At 46.9% G+C, this 17,293-nt stretch overlaps 1 long non-coding RNA gene across 3 annotated transcripts in view; it reads left to right on the forward strand.

Annotated features, from left to right (window-relative positions):
* The window catches only part of LOC112532397, a 57,663-nt gene extending 44,846 nt beyond the window's left edge, over positions 1–12,817 (forward strand). The window contains exons 3-5 of one of the 3 annotated variants that reach the window (XR_005859147.2): positions 6,266–6,406; positions 6,711–6,793; positions 9,409–12,817. This is a non-coding gene — a long non-coding RNA (uncharacterized LOC112532397). Of the gene's footprint in view, positions 1–6,265; positions 6,407–6,710; positions 7,574–9,408 lie in introns of those variants that run through there. The other 2 variants (XR_005859146.2, XR_005859145.2) reach the window with 2 other exon arrangements.
* The last annotated feature ends 4,476 nt before the right edge of the window (positions 12,818–17,293 follow it).

Genomic DNA, 17,293 nt, shown 5'->3' on the forward strand with positions numbered 1-17,293 from the left:
CTCTTCTCCCAGGTCACAGCAGTAGGATGACAGGTAGCTGTGCCAGGGAAGGTTTTGGATAGTAGGAAAAACTGCTTCCCAGGAAGAGTGGTGATGCATTGGAACAGGCTCCCCAGGGGAGGTGGCAGGTGTTCAAGAACCATGGAGATGTGGCACTGAGGGACATGGTTAGTGCGCATGGTGTGGATGCGTTGGTGGTTGGCTGTGGTGATTCTAGTGGTCTTTTCCAACCTTAATGTCTCTATGATTCTAATGGAAAGATGAGTGACAAGTATCTTTTAGAAGAATTGCTTCGGATAGCACCGCCATACGGTGATTTCAACAGCTGAAGTCAATAGGGAGCTACTCTGAATGTACACAGGGCCAAAGATGAACTATTTCAGTACTTGGAAAAAGCAAGGAGAGGCATTTCAAACTGATGCAAACCAAAAGAGAGAGTGTTCTTCATTGTCCTCTCTCAGGAATATCGGATTTTGCATCCCCTACTTCTGTGCGCACGATGTAATGAACTGTGCTGCAGCTTGCTGCAAGGCATTTACATTCCAGCAGGGCAATGTTCTCCAAGTTTGGTGCCAAACAACAGCTGTAATTTTAGACTCCCAAGGGAGAGCGAGCCTCTAGGTTGTACAGGAGGACACAATTAAGCATGCCCAGGAGTGCAGAGGCCGGTGGTGTAAAACAGCTTGCGGCTTTGCTTGCAAATCCCCTTCATTTGCAGGGCAGGGTGCTGTACACGCATTGCTTATTGGGGGTGAGTCCTCGCCCTCTGGAAATAGGCTTTTTTCATGGACGTGCCAGTCTGCGCGGGCTGCTCCCTGCTCCTGCTGCGGCACAGCAAAGCTGGCAGCGCGGCTGTCTCGGCCGCTGGAGGGCATCCAAAGAAGCACAGCACTAATGCCGGTGGCTGTATGGCTGCGGCCCAGAGGCACGCAGGGCTTGTGGGGTGGAGGTGGGAGGGCCAGGCTCGGAGCCCCGTCGGTCTGAGGGCGCAGCAAATGGTTTGCTCGCACCCTGCTTTACTTTATTACCGTGTCATGGAGGATTACATATTCCAAATCAAATTCACAACGTAACTGGATTTGGAGAAGGTAGTTCTCTTGTTCCCGAACAGAAAATACAGGAAAAAGTGATGAACATTTGAGCTGACTTTCAGATGTTAATATACTTAAGAGTAATAGCATTCAAAATCTGAGTTACAAAGCGAAAAACAGAGTCATGATGCGGCATGGCTCCTCTCGAACCGTGTGCTGAACATGCTGCAGTACAGCCAGGCAGTGCTTTTGCGCAAGTTTCTCTCAGCCACATGTGTGGGTTTAAGCACGTTTCCGTGCCCATGGAACGCAGGCGAGGAGCACACTCTGCTCCCCGGTGAGTGCAGCCGGGCAAAGCCGCATCGCTGCCCGCCCTCAGCTGCAGCCGCTGTACCGAGAGCCGCGGGGAGGGAGGAGGGGGGCAAGCCAGGATATGTTATTTTCCCTTTTTGCAGGGCTGCAGCAGATTAACGCTTATGTTTTTTTGGGGGGTGGAATACAAACTTTTGTTATAGTAATTGATTCTGTGTTGAAAAGAAAAGAAAGTTGAGGCTCGTTACAACTTTTCTTCAGAGCAAGTGATCTAGATCTAATCCCCTCTGTTTCATTTGAAAAAACCCACTTACGTATCTGAACATACGAGTAAATTAGCATGTGCCTATGAATACTAATGCCGCATAAACTCCACTCTAAGCCTCTAAAAATGAATAGTACAAAGATAACTAAATGGGAAGAGGAAAATTCAGAAAGAGCATTAGCAAGGTCCTTAGATGCTTTGAAGAAAAAATGCTTAACTTTGTATCAAAAATATTCAAATCAGAGGTTTTACAGGTTGGAAATTATCTAGAAAGACCTTTGTGCCTGGACTGCTAGTTGGGGACCCTGGTTTTGTTGCCAGAAAATAGGTATCAAAAATCGAATTGCGTATGTAACAATCTGTGGATGTTAACATTTTCTAGCATTTAAGCCAATTCAGCCAGAGAGAAGATTGTTTTTGTTTTTGTTTTTTAAGTAGAAAGCAGGAAATGAAGCTTTTGATCTAGTGAGCGTTGCTTTGAAGTGTTTTTGCAGAGTTTTTATGAGTGGGCTCAGTAGCCATGCAGCAACACAATCCATATAGGAACTAAGCTTTCCTTTCCCTCTTTTAAAACAGACCTGGAGGTGTACAAGAAAGGGCCGGGGGCCAAAAGGCACTGGTTGAGTAATGCAACCACAGTGCAAATTAATGATAACTGTTTATTCTCCAGAGGGCTGCTCTAATAGAGTAAGAGCAGCATTTTTATTCCCACTGTGAACCATGATAATGGAGAAACTTTAGGGCAAGTAAGGCAGCAAGATGACATAGGAATCGGTAAAAGAGGAATTAGAAATGCCTGGACTAGGATGACTGTCTTTCTGGACATGTAGAACCCATGCTCTTACCAAGACCATCACCATGTGGATCAGACATAGCTGGTGGTGTCCCTTCGCCCTCTCCTTTGGTTGTTTGAAGTGATGGAGCTCCTGGGGAAGCAAGGGAATCACCGTCCCTGGACGTGTGCAAGAACTGTGGAGATGACACTGAGGGACATAGTGGGCACGGTGGGTTGATGGTTGGACTAGGTGACCTTAGTGGTCTTTTCTGACCTTAAAAATTCAATGATTTTATGAAATTCAGAGCTACAGTGATTGTTGTGGTTCAGTGCGAGAGGAGGTGACATCCCCATTGGCACTCAGGCAAAATGCTGACTATTTTTCTTTCCTACCTTAGTCCCCATGCTTTGCATTGCTGGCACAGGCCATTCTGTTATAACTTGGCCATTTTTGGTAGGGTCTTGCAAGAACACTCTCCCATTGTGGGTGCTAGGGAGTGTGTCAGCAAACGCTTGGAGGCTGGACAAAGAGAGCAGAGGGCCAGACTGCAACCAGATCTATCTCTCACCGTGCAAGGGAAATGTTGGTGGGACCCCCTGCTCTTTTAGTGAGACGTCAGCCATAATCAACCAGAATGGCAACATCTCTCTTACTGCAGAGGATAATTCCCCACCGCTGAGGTCGGGAGCTGTGTGAGAGGAATTTCAAGGACCTCTAGTAGGCACAGAAATAGATGAAGCAGCCCATTCAGAAAGCAGTACTGTTAACAGCTGGATTTTCAAATGTATTGTAGGAGAAGGGGAAAAGGATCGAACGCCCGCAGGAGCACAGAGTTGTGACATTGCAAGCTGTGATGTTTCGTGCCCTGTCAGTATCTGTGAAATGAAACAGCCTCACCAGCAGGGTTTATTGCTAGGGCCTGATTGCCACAGCACGAGAAAATCTGTCCTTAAAAGAAAAGGAAAAAAGAGGTTGCTTTTTTCCTCTCCATCCCCAGGGCTTCACACACAAGTCTAACAAGATCAGTGCCCTGCCAGTGAAACCAGTCCTCCTCCATACGCTGGCTCGCCTGTGTTAAACGCCTCTGAGACACTTAACCTGCTGGATCGCCTTTCTGCAGACACCTGCCCGAGCTGCAGACTAAACAAACAGGGATTCTCAACCGCACACAACTTGGCCCCTTTCAGCAGGGCTCCCATCTGTTAAAAAGCCATTGTCTGAGAAAGTGTTCAGCTAGCTGGGGAGGTAGAGCTATTGCACATTGAGCTGCCCGGCTCCCCATAAAAGTCCTTTTTAGCATTTTCTTTTCTCCCCTGTTTCCATCGCCTGATTTATTCATTGGTTTCACCTCCTCTCCCCTCCCCCTGTGGTTCATAAGGAGGGCCTCGTTGTCTTCTGTACCTCGGGGGTCATGTCTTTTCAGTCACCAGGACAATACCCGCTGCTGGCATCTGCTTCCAGATCCAATCAGCCATACTGTGATCACATCCTGCCAGAGAATTGTTCCTTCTTTTGCTCGGCTTTGTTGCCAATTTCATGCCATGTATTGCTCCATGTTTTGTGCTTCATGAAGCTGTCACTGGCATAAAAGTGGCCTGACCAGGGTCGTAGTAAAAGGGGTGGGAATGAAACATCCACCAAAATGTTGAGCGGGCCACCCACTGGCCGCATGCACCCCCATGCACATGGGCGGGCATGCAGACCGCCGGAGTCCCGCTGAGCTCCATGGCTCACTCGGAGGGGTGGGATTGCATTTACCTTGCTGCAGGCTGGGCACCATGCACAAACCCAAATCTCTAAGCAGAGTAAGTTGGGCCAGGAGGGCCCAGCATCACTTGTAGCAGTATTTTTGCTTCCTCTGCAAGATTACATGAAGTCAGCAGAAGGTATTTGTTTCAACATAAGGAAATGGGGACCCTATCTTTCTCTGTTTTGTACTAAAGTTGGATTTTCTTTCTGCATGTTCCATATGTTGCAGGTGATTTCTGTGGTGGGACAGATCCATCCCACTCTACGTCCCTTGGTTGGCTGCGTGTATGTCGGGTTCTCAGGATCTGTTCCCTGCCCATCAGAGCAGTCAGCAAACCTCGGGGCCAGGGCTCGTCCATCCCAGAATACAAAGCGAGTCCAGGCAGGGTCAGGGGGCTTCTCCCCTCTCTTTCCGGGGGGAGCCAATTCACCATTCTCTTTCTTTTGCCTCACTGCTGTCACTTCCATTCACATTCGGTACCACCTTCCCATGCTAATAACCCAATTGCAATCAATAGAGCTGTTCATGGAAGGCAAAGAAAGGAGAGGGATATGCTCGCCCCCCTCCCACTTGGTGCCACGGGGGCTTGACTAGAGGGTCGGAGACACCCAGGCTTCCCACGAGGTGACACCAGCACCAGCAGCTTCCCACGCGCGGCCAGTGGACAAACATGCTGCTTCTGGCATTTTCTTGGGCCCACCTGGCAGGATGTCACCACAACATTGGCTGGGGTTGTCCTCAGGGTGGGAGCACAGTGGAACTTGAGAGACCCTGCGGACCTCTGCCACAGAGATCAATGTAGAATGAGGTGTAAAGGGAGGCAGTTAGGCCCCATGGATCTCTCCCGTGGAGGTAGTGCTCCTAGAGTACAACTATGCAGGTTCTGAGAAGCCCAGGAGAGCTTTACAACCCTGGGCCCTCAGTCCTGAGTTTCCTGACCAGAGGGAGAGCTCGGGGAGCTGCTGCTCGCGGCCACTTTGGGAGCACGCAGGGATTGCAGGAGGCTGCTCACAATTTCTCGTGCGGTAACTGGGTTTTATTTCTATTTAGTCGCGACATTGACCTCGCAGCGAGAGAGAGGGGCTGGAGACAGAGCTGTGTGTGTGGGGTGTGCATGCGTGCGTGTGTTAAACAATTTCATGGACATCTGTCATGCACAGTTAACTTTGCATTGCTGCATTTTAAGTTGCAGGCCCAGGCTTGGCCGTCAGTGATAAAGTAGCTGGCAGTTTTCAAAAAGCCACTGGATAACAGAGCATGAATCATAAAACACACTACTGTGTAGCAATATCCAAGTTCATTCAGCGCAATGAAACCATGCAGAGGACCTTTATTCCCGGCTAATTATGTGGAAACGCCTAAGACAATAAAGCATCTGGTGGTCTTTCTTCCCCATTTCAATTTTTCTCAATATTGTGACAGGGGAAGGCATTGTGCCTTTCCCAGGGTAGTTGCTGTGAAGAGGAGTAAAAGCAAGGGTCAGGGAAGAGCAAATAGATGAATTTATAACTTTCTTTTTATTTATTCCTTTCCCATTGTTTCTCTGGAGACTCTTCCTTTAGGGTCGTATTTCCAAACCACTATTCTCACTACGCTCTGCCTGAATACTCTTTTTTTTTTAATACCACCCAAACTGCCAACTGTGTTGGCCTTGGTTTTTTTTTTTCCCTCTTCCCTTCTCTAGATGCTTCCAAGATTTGAAACCCAAGCCTGTGATCTCCATTGAAGTCTAGGTATTAAAAAAAACGAGAGATTTCAGAAGCACAGAAATAAGCTGTGTTTGGCTGAGCAAGGACAGAAAGTGCTTGGTTTGGGGTGTTTCTGGTTGATTTGGGATGCATATGTGTTGGAGCAGCTCCACAACTACATCAGACTCATTTCTGTGTACAAAATGTGGATAAATTTGCCAATTCGATAGGGAAGACTTAGCAAACTTCAAATAATCTCATAGCAAATTGTTTCTAGGCTGTGGACTGACCCGTTAAACTATTCCTCCCTCACTCTTAGGTGATGTAAGGTTCTCGTAGGTGGGCACTCGGAAAACTTCTCATTTTTTATTTCAGAATGAAGCACACTAGCTTGTTTCTCAACCTCCTCCATCAGACTATAGGACATTTCTTTTCCTCTCTAGACTTATGGCTGTGAGGACAAAAGGAATGAACGAGCTGCCTTCAGATTATGCTAAGCAACAGAAGCAGAGGTGCACGTTGATTTTGGGAGCAGAAGGATTTCCCACGTTGCTAGTGAAGTGTCTGTTTAAAGGTAACACCTTGTAAGTATTAAAACAGGTTTTGCTTGATTTGAATGCTACTAATTACTGTCCTCCTGTGATGAAAGCTGCAGGAGTCTGACTGGGCTCTTTGCTAAAATTTCACCTGCTTTGGTGAGATGTGGTGGAGCAGGGTGCTCATGGCACGTCCCATCTGAAATGGCTGGTAAATAGGAATAAGCAGGTGCTCTGGGAGGCTGCTCGTCTTGGGCCAGGACCAGCCTTGCACATAGGCAGGGAGGTGATGAAGCCTGAAAACTCAGCTTACACTCACCTGTTTGGTTATTTTTTAATTTTCTTTTCCCAGCTCTGCGGCACCGGTGAAGAAACTGCATCCTGGTGTTAGACAGTCCTAAAGGACAGAAGAAAGAAAACCAGAAAGAGAGAAAGGTAAACCGCTTAGAGTGTGGAATCATCCCTCGCATGGTTTTAAGCTGTATCCTCTCTTTGGGGGTTGTCAGCTGATGCAGTGATATTGGAGGACTTTGCAGCAATTTAGCCTCAAAGCACTCACAAAAGTGTTTTTCATCCTTTAAGTAATTGCAGTTTGCACAGCATGGTTCAGCTTGACTGTGACAAAATCAGCCCTAGGGAAGGGGTTGTGTAGCAGAGACCAAATGTACCGGGAGAAGCAGACACGGAAACATTTGGGTAAGCAAGAGTTATGTGTAGTATGGATCCAGAGAATGTAGAGATGGAAGTTTTGGGCTGAACTCCAGAAAGAGCACGTGTGAAGTGATGTGTGCTGTAAGCAGGAGGAGGCAGGGTGACTAAGAGAGAGTGCATCTGACTGGTGCAGCTCAAGGCTGAATTTCACTACAACAGCGAGGAAAAGTTCCCGTAGTGGGAGTTTATTCTTAACACCTGAAAAGAACCCACTACATCAAAACTGACATCTCTGGGATACGTGTTAAGCGGTATTTAAATTTTAAATAGGAGCCTTGGGTCAGATGGCAGCTGCAGTGTAACTACAATTACCAATTCATTGAGCATCACACTCCAATTTCTACCCCTGCATTAAGTGTAGGTCAAATCACTCTGTCCTTTACTACTTTTTAGGTTTCTAGTCAACCAAACAATAATTACAACCTCAGCTTAGAGATCTAATGGTGAATGTTATCATTAATTTGCTTCTAATATTTCAGTTGTTTTGTTCAGTGAACGAGCGTGTGCATTACACATATGCAGTCTTGTTCCTGGGCTAGCTTTACAGCCATTACATCACACGTAGCACCCACCTGAAACAAGACCTGAAACATGAAGTAGAAAGAAGTAGAAAACGAAAGTAGGAAAGGGAAACAAAAAGCAGAAATAGGAGGAAATAAGCAGAAATAATCACGTGAACTGCAGCTTTGCAGCCAAATGAGGTTTCTTATCTTCAGCTCAGGAATCCAGGTGAATATCAGCCATTTCATATCAGCCATTTCACTTGCTCCACTCTGCTCTTCTGAGTTCCACTAGTGGACATTCGGTAAGGTTAACTGGCATCTGAAGGTATGGCAAATGTCTAATGGCCTTGAATGTGTGGAAAACTACACAAACCATGGGCTAGAAATGTCTGGGAGCAGATGGGTGGAAAAAGCAAAAAGAAGAATTTGCTGGAAGTGGAGCATATGCTGGTTAGCATGAACAAGAAGGCAATGAAAATAGTTGTCTACCCAAATATTCAATTTCACATTGTCACAGTGCTATCTTGGGATAGCTAGAATTTCTCAGCGGGGTGCAGCATGGTAGAGTGTCTATATCTGAAAAAGTCACATTTCCCATTCATGCTGTGGAAGAATGTTCAGAAATGCCCACATTAGAGGAAGACAAATGTTTTGGGAGTGCGCAACAGATGCCTGCTCCACACAAATGTTGCCCCGATGTGCTAGAATTGGGAACAGAGTAGCAGGAGGCTGTGATTGCACAAGACAACTGTGCACTGCAAAGCACCGTGGCACCTGGTTTTGTGTGCTGAGTGGGAGTGTGTCTCTGCTAACAAACCCTCCCTGGAGAACTGAATCCTAAATGTGTTTCTGTGCTTATCCTCCCACTGCCTCTCTGAACAGTTACAGGTTTCAATTCGTTCATCCTCTCCTTTTGTCTCCTGATCCGCATCCGTCCCAGTGAGCAGTTGCCATTCGTTACTACATAATTTTGTGTCACGCAGGCTGTGATAGTAATTACAGTCCCTGCCTGGGAGATTCGGGTGTAAGAGCCAGTTTGTTTGCTGGAGTGATCCTCAGGTGATTGTTTTGGTGTGATGTATTTATCAGCTCCAAAAAGCTGCACTGAAGGGAAATGAGAACTTCACAAACCTGAGCCAAATAGCATTACCTTCCTTCAGTGGGCCGAGGAAAGCAGGTTCATCTTAATTATTCATGATGGAATGTATGGAATACTTCTCTGGAGATGATACGCATCTCATTTGCACAGGCAGCACTGCATGTGGTCTCATTAACAGCCGCACGATGCTGTGTTCACTTACACCATGTCAGCTTTAAAAGCTCACTGGTTTTCAGGTAACTTTGTGCAAGGGTGATTTTGGATAACCTGAATAGTGCTTCCGTACGTTTGTCAAAAGGAAGCTAAACCATATGGAAAGTCTTACACGTGGCCCTTTGGTAAATAAACATGCTGTGGTCAAAAAAAATAGGTAAAAGCAAAACAAAGTGGATAAAACATTTCTGAGACAGAGCAATTAAAACTGTAAGGGGGTGCCCCATCCCTGGAGACGGTCAAGGCCAGGTCGGATGTGGCCCTGGACAGCCTGAGCTGGTGGGGGCAACCAGCCCACAGCAGGGGGTTGGGGCTGAGTGGGCTTTAGGATCCTCTCCAACCCAACCATTCTGTGCGTCTGTGATTCTTAAGCTATTGGAAACTTTCCTGATGTGCTGGAAAGGTGTCATGCCACGTCAGCATAATGTCCAAACACTGTATAAACGCACAATGGAAAATATCCCCATGAATTATTAGGTGTTGGAAGTTACTTGATAGAGATTTCTGTTGGCTTTTTTTTTTAGGACCACAAAACCCTGGTAATTCTTCTCCCTTTGGGGAGACTTGTGCCGAGGTTCCTGTGCAAAACCAGCACAGCTGTAGGAATTTTGAAAGCCTCTTGCTATCATCTCAGCAGACAGGCTCCTGGCATGGATGAATTAGCACAGCTGCCATCTAAGATGTGATCTAGTTCACATGGGCGTCAAAAAAGAACAGCTTCAGTTTGTTAACGCTTTCCATGAACAAGTGACTACAAAGAAATAATGTTGTTTAAACAGTTAGTTTCCCAAGTTTTGACATTTATAAAGCAATTCACTATTTTTATTATTGTTCTCCTATTCTTGCTCTGTGTTAACTCGATTCCACCTTAATGATTTGTTTGTTTTATCTAGTCTTCAACAACTCTGCTGGATGCTTCTTTTCTGTTTAGAAATGGGATTCCATACTGCATCAACCCTGTGATCCTGCTGCTTGTGTGCTACTTGTGAGCGGGGATATAAACATGCTTTCAATCCAGCATTTTATTTACAAGGAAACTGGGCCAAATTCCTCCTTTGTGAACTGAAAAAGTCTCTCTAGATCATACGTGCCCAACCCATTAGTTTTATGGTTTTTGTTGCCCTCTTTTTTATGCTTTAATGAAAAATATATTTAAAAATAAGTACATATGTTATATATATATTAACAACATTATGTATTTTATGTGGCCTAAGACAATTTCTCTTCACGCAGTGTGACCCAGGCAAGCTAAAAGGTTGGACACTCAGGCTCTAGACTATTTAGGGGGAAAAAAAGCATGAGAAGGGGTTCCAAAGTTTTTAACATTTCTGTGTTTTTTGCTCACAGTTTTGGAAAAAATGTTATCCATGTGCCATGAAATCAAAGCGAGGGGAAAAAGCAACTTTCAACAGCCAGTAGTGAGAAATCCCTGTCCTCAGCTGGGCTTATGATATACTCTTGGAAAGAAGAACTCATTTTTCCTTTCTAATTTCAGAGCAATACTAGATGTCCACAAAGCAAATCCAGATCTACTGGCCAAGCTGTGGATCATAAGGTGTTGTAGTGGTAGACCTGTGCTGCCCAAGCAGGCTTAAGTCTGGCTTGTTCTCTTGGGCACTTCCCCCTCCACACCTTGAGCTCTCTCTTCTAAAAAAAAAAACCACCAATGTGAGCTGCAGGCGATATCTAGAAAAGTAAAAGCGGGCTGAATACCCACCAGCTCAGGGCCATGGTCTCTTTTTGGCGCTGATCCATGAGATGAACCACAGGTGTGCCCTGGTGGGGGGCTGGCCCTGTTCTGCCCTGGCTACAGCTGTGGGCTATTGCTGCCTAACTGCCTCCTGATGGGAACCTGGCAAGAACAGGGTTTTGGTGTTAAGGTGTAAGTCTTTGGGTGTGGGGATTGCTATGTCCCTGTGACTCCCCTACTCCCTCAAAAAGGCTACTGAGGGGCAAGGGGCTGTTTTGTGCCTGTGAGAGGATGTCATGGCTCCAGGTGACGGAGGCTCCCTAGAGAGAGCTGGTTGTGCCCAGATTTCTTTCTTCTCCCAGTGAGACAACCAACTGTAAGTGAGCAAACCACGGGGATGTGGGTTTCTGCATAACAAGGGGGGGAGAAGTTGCTGTGTGCTGCTGCTGGATGTGCTCGCGTTGCTATTGCTGTTAACATTTAGTTCCCTGAAGTACCTCAGCTGACATAACAGGCTTTGTGTAGTCGCAGCGCATTGCTCTCGCGTTTCTCTCATGTCTTCATTCTCTGCTGCTTAACCTCTTCACCCTCGCCCCCATCTTTGCCTTCTTAAGGTTCGTCGCCTGCTGCGCTGCTGCTAGAAATCACTCTGCTCTCACTGTCAGCTACTTACTTACTTCTAAATCACTTCTTTTATTTCCCTTCTCGGATTCCTTGTAAAGGAACGTTATCTGCCTGTGTGTGTTCTTGTACATTTTCCTTCCCGCTGTTTGCCTGACAATATTTCTGTCAGAAGCTGGAGGATTATTTTATGGCACACTCTGCATTATCTCCTATGACAGATTGTGGACGTTGCTTTTGTGTTGTGTGAGCATTGCTGTTGCTCTTCTTCTCCATAGTCTCGTTTTGTGCTTTTGATAAATGGTACAAATAAGATCCCTTGGCTTGAAGGAAGCCTTCACGTGAGCCCTCTCTATGAAAGTGCCAGGCAGAATGTACACCTGTGCTGAAATTGCTCTCCGTTTCTTCCTTTTTATTGAAGTTTCAGTGGAGAGCTCCCAGAGGGATGCGTAGGTTCATAGAGTGGTAGCATTGTTTGAGTTGAGAGGGACACTTAAAGGCCACGTAGTCCAACTCCCCTGCAATGACCAGGGACACCTACAGCTACATCAGGTGCTCAGAGCCCCCTCTAACCTGACCCTGAATGTGTCCAGGGATGGGGCATCCACCACCTCTCTAGGCAACCTGTGCCAGTGCCTCACTAACCTAAATCTCCCCTCCTTTAGTTTGGAACCACTTCTCCCTCTATCAGAACAGGCTTTGTTATGGTCCCCTTCTTTCCAATTCCCCCCCTTTAGATACTGAAGGGCCACTATCGGGTCTCCCCGGAGCCTTCTCCAGGCTGAACAGCCCCAGCTCTCTGCCCGTCCTTGCAGTGAGGTGTTCCATCTCCCCTGCTCAAAGGTCCAGCACGACCAGAGTGTCCGGGCACGCAGTTGCAAAGCTGTGCGGGCTGAGTTGGTCCGTGCGATATCAAAATCTGCCTTCCGCTGTCTTTTATGAACGCAGCCCTGTGCAGAAGGACGGGGTTTTCTGCGTACAGATCTCACGCCCTTCCGCGTGTGTGCAGGGTCAGGGCTGGGAGCTCGTGTCCCCCCGTGTCCCCCCGTGCCCCCCGCTCTCCCCAGCCGCCCCCATCCTTGTTGGGGGTCCGAGGATGAGCGATGCAGCCGGGCAGGACGGCTTTAGGAGAGTCTTTTATCAGGTGCATCTCCGTTTTTCGAGTGCCTATCGTATCACGCAAACTGCTCTTGAAGAGCCCTCCATTTACCCTCTCCCCTAATTAAATGTGCACTTCATTAATGTAAATTGGGGGTTTAATGCTCTTGTTGAAATTCTGAAGAAAGTGCTATGGCCTCGCGAAATGCTTAAGCATCATTGCAAATTAGATTAGGGACCAAGAAAGGCAGTAAAATTAGAATGATAATGGTTGATGTGGCTTCCTGACAGGCGTGACTATTCAGGGATCAATGGGATGGAGAACAGTTTCCCCCAGCCGAAAGCGAAAGGCAGGGACAGACGTCAGCCTACAGATGTGGCTTTTGGAAGCTCTTTCAATTAGTTTAATTTGGTAAATGGTGGGGATTTAGAGGCTCTTAGCCAGTCACACAAGACAAGAATACATTGAAATGTTTCTCGGCTTTTTAACATAAAATAGGATCGGCCGCATTTGCATTTCTTAACGTCGCTGGGGGTGGGGGAGGAGGGCTGTGCGTGGCGGTGGCGAACCGCCTCGGGGCAGGAGCGGGGCCGGGGCGGGGCCGGCGGGAGGAGAGGGAGCTCCGCCGAGCCCGAGCCGTGCGACCGCTCTTGCAATTTCATTAGCACTAAATTCACCTTTAGAGAAATGTAATTTTTAAAAACTGCTCGACTTGGCAAGGGCACCGGCTGAAAGATCAAGTTACTGTTTGTAAATGCCAGACGGGGATTAGTTTTGCAGCGTGCTTGTCCTGACTTTATGAAAAACTATCCCAAATATTGACTTTTTCCCCCCCATCTCTTTATTTTATTTTATTTTTTTCCATAAAACTCCTTTTCCTATGTGCAGCCTCTACCCGGTGCCCGTAGCTGCTATTTCGAGCCCATCTGAGGTTGTCTGAGCGTGCTGCTGGATGTGTGGGCGCTGTTAGGGCTTTGCTGCCTCCTGGAGTGCTTGGTGAGCTCATTGAACAGCTGCTCTGGAAAGCTTTGATAGAAAGGTGAGGACAGGGTCTGGCTTCAGTTTACACCATAACTTTTTGCTGTGGTGAGAGGAATGGGCAGTTGTGCTATGCTATACTTGAATCGAGAGAAAAAGAAGTTTAAGAAGTACATCTTATTTAAAAGAGGAAAGGCAGAGGGGCTGCCTGCCGGCGCCAGCTGGGCAACTTGTCCTGGGCATCCCCTACACAGTCAGCAAATGCTGTGCTGCAGTCCGATCTCCCCATGCCCCGTGGAAGCGGCAGCGCTCAGTCTGCGTAGGGACAGTGAGGTGTGGCCCTGTGCATCCTTCTCACTTATTCAGCTGTTAAAGCAGCTTAAACCCTTATAAGAACATTAACATTTGGGTGCCAATACCAGCTTGACCTTTATTCATAAAGTGCAAAGAGTTGGAAGTAGAACAGATTGGTTGCCAGCGATTGCCTTTTATGTGCAGTTTAGAGGCTTTGATTTCTCTCCCCTTTCTTCCTTTAATCTGACATCACTGCCTTGAATATGTTTGTGCTCTAAGTAAACAGGGCCAGCACAGGCCTCCCTTTTTTGAAGAGCTCTGTGTGTGTGAGAGAGAGGGAGGTGGGGGCCGAGGTGCCTCAAAAAACAGTTTGCCTTTCGAATCAAGCAGCTTAAGAATAGACAGGGGATACCAGGCCTGAATGGAGCTGTGCACAGCTCTCCAAACTGAGTTTCACGTGAGCTTGGTCGGCCCCGCTATTAATGCCCAGTGCCCTGTGTATGTAGAGAATGAGAATGCAAGGATTTGCATCAACTCTCCTGACTTCTTCCTCCATTACATCCACAGAGGAGAAACTGAGGAGAGCACTACAAAAGCTAGGCATCTGAAATAGCTTCACAATTCCTTGTCCCCAGCCACTTGACAGCTCTAGCGCTCAGGTAGAAGAGATTCCTGTGGCTAGCCATAGTTTTATTACTTTTGGTGGCATTTTTACATTTGTGATTGAAGATATTTCCTTTTTTTACCCATTCTGTATATCAATAGTCAAGTTGTTGGCCGACCCTTTTTGAGAAACCAACCCTTTTGCAGACACGTGGGGAGGAGCCTGAGAGGAGGTGGGTAATTGCAGAACAGATGGAACATGTCATCTGGTGTCTCACCACAAACAACTGACGGCATTGTTGCCTGACCTTGTCAAAGCCATCGTGAAACTGAGGCTCCCTGGCCTTCATTCTCAGAGGTGTCAGCCTCCCCATAGCTTGTGCAAAGTTAGACCACAGCACCCACAGGTTTCAGCGTTATTTAGGTTTTTGGCTCTGTCCTTGAAGCTCTTTACAACTTTTACTAGATGGCATTTTGATGGTTTTGTTCATAGGGTCCCTCTCTTCCACAAGGCCTTCAGACTTGTGTCACAGAACCACAGAATGATCTGGGTTGGAAAGGACCTCTAGGATCATGAATCTCCAGCCCCCCTGCCACAGGCAGGGCCACCAACCTCCCCATTTCATACTAGACCAGGCTGCCCAGGGTCCCATCCAGCCTGGCCTTGAACACCTCGAGGGACGGGGCATCTACAACCTCTCTGGGAAGCCCATTCCAGTGCCTCACCACTCTCACAGTAAAGAGCTTCCCCCTAACATCCAACCTAAATCTTCCCTCTTTCAACTTAAAACCGTCCCCCCTTGTCCTGTTATCTACCCTTTCAGAGAGTTGGCTCCCTTCCTACTTATAGGCTCCCTTCAAGTACTGAAAGGCTGCAATGAGGTCACTCCACAGCCTTCTCTTCTCCAGGCAGAATAAGCCCAGCTCCCTTAGCCTGTCCTCGTAGGGGAGGTGCTCCAGCCCCTTGATCATCTTTGTGGCCCTCCTCTGGACCCTCTCCAACAGCTCCCTGTCTTTCTTGTACTGGGGGCCCTAGACCTGGATACAGTACTCCAGATGGGGCCTCACAAGGGCAGAATAGAGAGGGACAATCACCTCCCTGTCCCTGCTTGTCACCCCTCTCATGATGGAGCCCAGGATACCATTTGCTTTCTGACCTGCAAGAGCACACTGCTGGCTCGTGTTAAGTTCTTCATCCACCAGGACCCCCAGGTCCTTCTCTGCAGGGCTACTCTCAAGGACTGCTCCTTCCAGTCTGTATAAATGCCTGGGGTTCCTCTGGCCAAGTATATGTCCAAGTATACTTGGTTAAGGTAGCAGATTTCCATCCATTCTATGTACACGTAACAAATGGTAGAGCCTACAGAGCTGCATCAAAAACACTTCAAATGAAACTGTCCATTATGTGTCATCCAACAACTTCTATGATGAGCCTGATAACTTGTCTTTGATGGAAGTATCTTCTAAATCCAACTTGTCTTTCCTTTCATGTTGGTCTGGAATGATTGAGAGCGGGAGGCTTCCATGGCTTGTTGCTTGGGTTGGCGCAGCAGCTCTTCCCCCTGCAGTGGGGTTTGTCTTTATTCTTGTCATAGAGTGGAAGTCCTGCCTCATCTCATACATCAGCCTGCCCCATGTCTTCTGGCCCTGTGCAGAATCTCAACCAAGCCCTGACACAAAGCATTCATTTCGCTAAAAGTGTGTTTTTGTTCTGACAAAATATAACTCTATAGCAGAGGGAAGGCTTGAATGAACATTTTGAGTCTTACCCGTCACAAGCCATTAGCTGAATTGCTTAAAGAAATCCCCTGACAAGTGTAATTGCTGGTTTTGTGTTACTGAGCTTCATGATATTGCCCACAAGAAGAAATTCTTTTACAAAAGCCCCTTCTGTTTAATAAAGTAATTTGTTCCAGTAACAGTGATAATAAAATTGCTGAAATGAAACAGGATTGTTCAATGAGGACCTGAATCCAATTTGCTGTGCTAGTACGATTACACTTTTATCTGTGTGTTTACTCATTTGTAGAATTGCTACCAGACTTTTTATATGTAATTAATAGGATTAATGGTTCCCCTGACGGGGAAGGCAGCACCCAGGAGTACAGCACCTTATTTTGCATGCCGGTGACATGTCACCCTGAAGTAAAGGGTCGCCTTAGGGTGCAATGCAGACTAACAGGCTGATTTCCTAACCATTTTCTTTCTCTCTCTCTTTTTTTTTTTTTTTTGGCAACAGGTTGGAGTATCTTGTGAAATTTGGCTTCTTAGCCCAAAGCATGGTTAAATGTTACTTCTGTACTGTTGTAAGGTCTGAGGGGTTGTTGCTCCTGATTTGCTATTAAGAACAAGTTTATCTGTGTTTCTTGTAGGGGAAAAAAGAAATAAAATCTGTCCTACTAGTTGAAAAGATCTATGAAGTGATTAACGCCATTTTCCGCTCTTTGCACACTTGGAAATTACTCACACCAGAGTTAGGAGCCATAGGAAAGTATTATCACAGCCTCGTGGAGTCTTCAGCATCTGAGTCTCAGTAGAGACACATCTATGTCAGGCTTCTTCTGTTAGGGAAATCCGTGGAGAGAGGGGTTCAGGAGAAGCACTCAGTGTGCTGATCTGACCCAGGTCTTACTGCAGAACTGAGGTTAAAGGCAGCATGCATCATCTCCACTCCCCACTAGGCAACGTTGTCTCTGTCCAGTTTGAGGTATGTAAGCTAGTTAGTTTCACTGCTCACAAGGCAAGTAACGTCTGACAGCTTCCGTTCCTCAGTTTCCTGACACTCTTTACCGCTTCAAAAACTCCAAGGCTTATACTTGGGCCTCTAAAAGTGGCATTGTTTTGGGGCTTTGGTAGCAAGAGCGGCCAATGATACCAAAAATGAGCAGAGAAGCTAGTTGATCTTGCCTCAAGATTATGGTTAGATGCAGGGCTTGAATGCTACATCCATCATGTCAATTGTAGCACAAACAACTTGAGCTCCTTCTGAGGCAATGCAGACCTGCTCTGTGGAGTTATTAATACTTACTTGCATCCCATTGGTACCAGTGCTGCCTTCACCACTGCCCACACACGTAGGCAGGACCAGAGCTGGCAGTGCAGACATGCAGTCAAGGGATTTTCA

Source organism: Gallus gallus, chromosome 4 (genome assembly GCF_016699485.2).
Source record: "Gallus gallus isolate bGalGal1 chromosome 4, bGalGal1.mat.broiler.GRCg7b, whole genome shotgun sequence".
Lineage (NCBI taxonomy): Eukaryota > Metazoa > Chordata > Aves > Galliformes > Phasianidae > Gallus > Gallus gallus.